The sequence below is a fragment of the Mandrillus leucophaeus genome, unplaced genomic scaffold (genome assembly GCF_000951045.1).
Source record: "Mandrillus leucophaeus isolate KB7577 unplaced genomic scaffold, Mleu.le_1.0 Scaffold343, whole genome shotgun sequence".
Taxonomy (NCBI): domain Eukaryota; kingdom Metazoa; phylum Chordata; class Mammalia; order Primates; family Cercopithecidae; genus Mandrillus; species Mandrillus leucophaeus.
Window position 1 is genome coordinate 1939285 of NW_012103621.1, and position 4484 is coordinate 1943768.

General features: G+C 47.9%; 1 long non-coding RNA gene across 1 annotated transcript in view; it reads right to left on the minus strand.

The window, feature by feature from the left end:
* Positions 1-190: 190 nt before the first annotated feature.
* The window catches only part of LOC105545948, a 22770-nt gene continuing 18476 nt past the window's right edge, over positions 191-4484 (minus strand). Inside the window, exons 2-3 of the long non-coding RNA XR_001007020.1 lie at positions 1673-1765; positions 191-1222 (exon numbers count right to left, since the gene is read on the minus strand). This is a non-coding gene — a long non-coding RNA (uncharacterized LOC105545948). The remainder of the gene's footprint in view (positions 1223-1672; positions 1766-4484) is intronic.

Here is a 4484-nt window from a genome sequence, read left to right on the forward strand (position 1 = left end):
AACGCTAACCTCTGGGGTCCCTCTGATCTTCCCACACCCAGGTGAGAGCCCCCACACATGCACTCCATCCTCACCACAGCCCTACTCCCTGAAGGGTCCTTATCTATAGAAAGCCTGCATAGGGCTCATTCCAGGGGGCCCCTCCGTTTGGGGCTTACGATGGCCCGGCCTAGCAGAGAAAAATAACTGCTTGGACTCCATATGACTTTATTTTCTGGGGTGGAGGAGAAAGCCAGCCACCTCAGCTGCCTCATCAGGCAAAAGGTAGAGATTAGACCCCAGGAAGGACTTCCTTTGACTTAGGGCACCCGTCTCCCTGCAGTCACCAGCAGGGGGCGCCATAGGCCAGCCTGTGGGACCCGCTATATGAGAACGGGGTTGCAACCGAGGAGTGAGTGAAGGTCTGGCCAGCACTGAGGGCTCTGGGGTGCAGGGATGTTAGGAGGACCATCAAAGCAGCCAGACCACCTGGTGGGAGGCGGCACACACCCTGTCAGCCCGGACGCGGGTTAGGGAGTGGCATCACATTCTGCCGAGTCATTGCCTGCGAAGAGTAGCGTCACCTCTGATGTCAGGGCTCCAGGGGACTTCGTTCCAGCTCCAGGCTCCAGGAAGGGGCGTCGCGGGGCCCAGAGGTTACACAACTTCCCCCAAGATCACCGTGGAAATGACTGGCAGAGCAGGGATTCAAACCCAGGGCCCTGCAGGTGCCTCCGCCCAGCTGCCTGCAGGGTCTGCAGGTGGCCATGTCCCACATGTCACCTTTACAGACCCACGGCTGAGAGCCAGGCCGGCCTTGACCTGGCTTCCTTCTTTCTCATCTCTAAAAATGCCTTTCATTCTAAGATCTTGGCAGCTTTATAATAAAAAGGAGACTTCTGAAACCACAAATGTTTTTAAATGAATTCAAGCCCCAAGTTTCTGCAGTGGGGGTGAGGGGTAGAGGATGAAGATAAGTATTTGAGTATGAAAGTTACATGCCTGACGCGAGAGCCCTCCACTGACCTCCAAAACTCGCACTGCCGGGGATACGAGGGCCCCTGGCGAGTCTCCTGAAGTGTCTCCTTTTGAAAGCTCACCGGTCCTTGTACTCTGAGTGCTTTCAGTTGCGTCCATTATGAGAAATCTCCTTTTGAGCATGGATGTATTCAAATCCAGATGTTGTCCCCACAGAACAAAAAGCTCCCTCCAAATTCTCTTTACGAAGAAGTAGGTTCTCATCCTTTGAAGGAATAACATCTCTTGGTAAGTGGAATTTTCTTCCCCCAGCCAAGAACCTGCTGCTACAAATTTGCTAAAAACTGGTTTAATAGCCAGTCTCTATTCTATTTCAGAGGCCAGGGCAGCGCCGACAAGGTGGAATGTCAGCGGAAGATGTATTCAATAGATTGAGTGTGGCCTTCACTAAGAAGGCTGGATTTTTAAAATATTTGTTGTTTATTTAATTTGTTTTTAAATTCAAGACATACATTCTAATCACAAAAGTGAAAAATAGATTGAAAGATGAAAAACAGATTGTCAAAAAAACCTGCTCAATCATATACTTCATTTTGATTCAAATAACAACTTTTCAGGAAGGAAGGATACAGTAAATCTACGCATTGATTGTAAATTAGTTCCAATTTCTATAATATTAATTTTCTTAAAGTATGTTGGGTGTGGTGACTCACACCTGTAATCCCAGCACTTTGGGAGGCCGAGGCAGGTGGATTGCTTGAGCCCAAGAGCTTGAGACCAGCCTGGGCAACATGGCGAAACCTTGTCTCTACAAAAAATACAAAAATTAGCCAGGTATGTATTGGCAGGCGCCTGTAGTCCCAGCTACTTAGGAGGCTGAGGTGGGAGAATGGCTTAAACTGTGAGCCAAGATCCTGCACTACACTTTAGCCTGGGTGACAGAGTGAGACCCTGTCTCAAAAATAAAATAAAATAAACCTTAAAATCGGGAATATATGGATTTCATATTTGTTGACTATATGTGTATATACAGCCAACAGAAATTTTTATCAGTAGGGTCTAGTTTTTTTGTTGTTGATAAAACCATCTGAGAGCTGGAAACAGGAATCCTTTCCTCACTCTGCTTGCATACCATTGGTGATGGGGAGCTCACCACCTTTGAAGGCATTCTGATTCACTGTGGGACAGTTCTGATAGCCACAGAGCTGGTTCTCATTCCCCTGTTATCTCCATGGGTGCCAGTTCTGCCCTTGGAGCCAGGCAGGGTTATACCACTGTTCCTGCCTCTCCCCCTTTGAGTCTTCTCTTCTGTAAGATCAGTATCCCTAGTTCCTCACTATCCTTTACCCTCCACAAACTGGACTCTGGTCTCTTCCTGTCTCCTCAAATGTACAACAACCAGAGTTGAGCACAACCCTCCAGCTATCATCTCCCTCATCGTCAACCTATACCTCTATAGATTCAGCCTGAGATCACAATCATTTGGGGCAGCTATCTCAGTGTACAATGAACCTTCAGCCAAAATCTCTTTCATGCAAAACCTTTTAATTTTACATCCATCCCTAGAGGGGTTAGTCTATCATCTCATCTACTTTAGGGGCTTTTGGGCCCTTGTTTGATCATTTAAAATACCAGCCACTGCATCTAGTTTTGGGTCACCTGCAAATCGAATAAGCATATCTTCGGCACCTTTAACCCAGCTGTTGATAGGCATGAGTGGTGATCTTGCCCCAGCCAGCCAGTGTCTCTGGGACCCTGGTTTCTCCATCCAATAACGAACAAGGGTGAGATGATGACCTGCATCAAGACAGCCCATGGACTACAGGTCAGACACTATCCTAAGCCCTTTACAAACACCAAGACATTGAATTCTTCACACCGATTCGATGACGGAGGTATTGTTAGCATCTTCCCCATTCTGCAGATGAGGAAAACAGGTTTTGCAGGATTTGACCTCAACTCTGACTGCACCCAATCCGATGCTTTAGCCACCATGATTTATTCTCAGGGGAGGATCTTTGATGTGACCTAGAGTTAGAGCCAGTAGACCCACCAACAGAGCTGTCCTCACAAGCAGGAGTGCTACGTGGCACTCCTTGGGCACCCCTCAAAGATCCCCAAGTCCCATGCACAGCTCAGAAGCAGTGGAGGGCTGAAGATTTGAGGCCGCCTTCAGAAAGGGACATTAGATGCCTCAGCCATGACCAGGGTGAACAGACAACCAAGGGACAACAAACCCTTCCCCTTACTCCCAGGCCTTGACTCTGCTTCAGAGAAAGGTGGACTTAAAACTTCAAGAGTGACTCAAGGAAGCGTGTTTGCCAGCTCAGTGAAAGTAGGGATTTGGTGTCAGAACTTCAGGTAGGTTATGGCATGTAAAGGAAGTGATGTTCCTAATTAAAAGGAAGCATGGGGTTGGGCACAGTGGCTCATGCCTGCAATCCCAGGACTTTGGGATGCCAAGGCAGGCGGATAACCTGAGCTCAGGAGTTCAAGACCAGCCTGGCCAACACGGTGAAACCCTGTCTCTACTAAAAATATAAAAATCAGCTGGGTGTGGTGGCGGGTGCCTGTAATCCCAGCTACTTGGGAGGCTGTGGCAGAAGAATCACATAAACCCGGGAAGTGGAGATTGTAGTGAGCCAAGATTGTGCCACTACGCTCCAGCCTGGGTGACAAAGCAAGACTCTGTCAAAAAAAAAAAAAAAAAAAAAAAAGGAAGCATCGAGTTGGGGGAGTGATGTTCTCTGCACACCTGAGTTTGTAGTCTGGGAATGAACTCACCACATTCCCACCAGATGCCAGATACTTAAGACACATCCCATACTCCCCAAGGCCCTGTGAAGTAAATACCATGATCAGAGGTGGGTTTTCAGTGATGCTGAGGACATTTAAACCTTTAGGGCCTCTCCCTTGCGGGGGCCCTTCCCAGATCCTGCAGGGGAAGTGTTTCCCTTTTAGAATTTGTAAGAGAGCCCTCCAAATTGCAGAAGCTTGAGGCCCTACAAAAGCTTCCCCTGTTATTACCCCCATTTTATCACTGAAGGGAAATGTGACACAGGTAAAGCAAGTTACTCAAGGCGGCAGCGCCGGGAGGTAGCGTGGTTAGGACTCAAGCTCTCAACCCCTTAGATCTGGGGTGTCCAATCTTTTGGCTTCTCTGGGCCACACTGGGAGAACTGGATTGTCTTGGGCCACACATAAAATACACTAACACTAATGATAGCTGATGAGCCAAACACACACACACATACACTCACACACACACACACGCACGCACAAATCTCATAATGTTTTAAGAAAATTTACAAATTTGTGTTGCGCTGCATTCAAAGCTGTCCTGGGCCACATGTGGCCCATGCGCCGTGGGTTGGACAAGCTTGCCTTAGATGAAACCCAAAGTTTTCAGAGTTTTCCCACGGAATTCAGATCTTTCTTTTTTCTTTTTTTTTTTTTTAAGACAGTCTCACTCTGTCACCCAGGCTGGGGTGCAGTGGTCAGATCTCAGCTCACTGCAACCTCTGCCT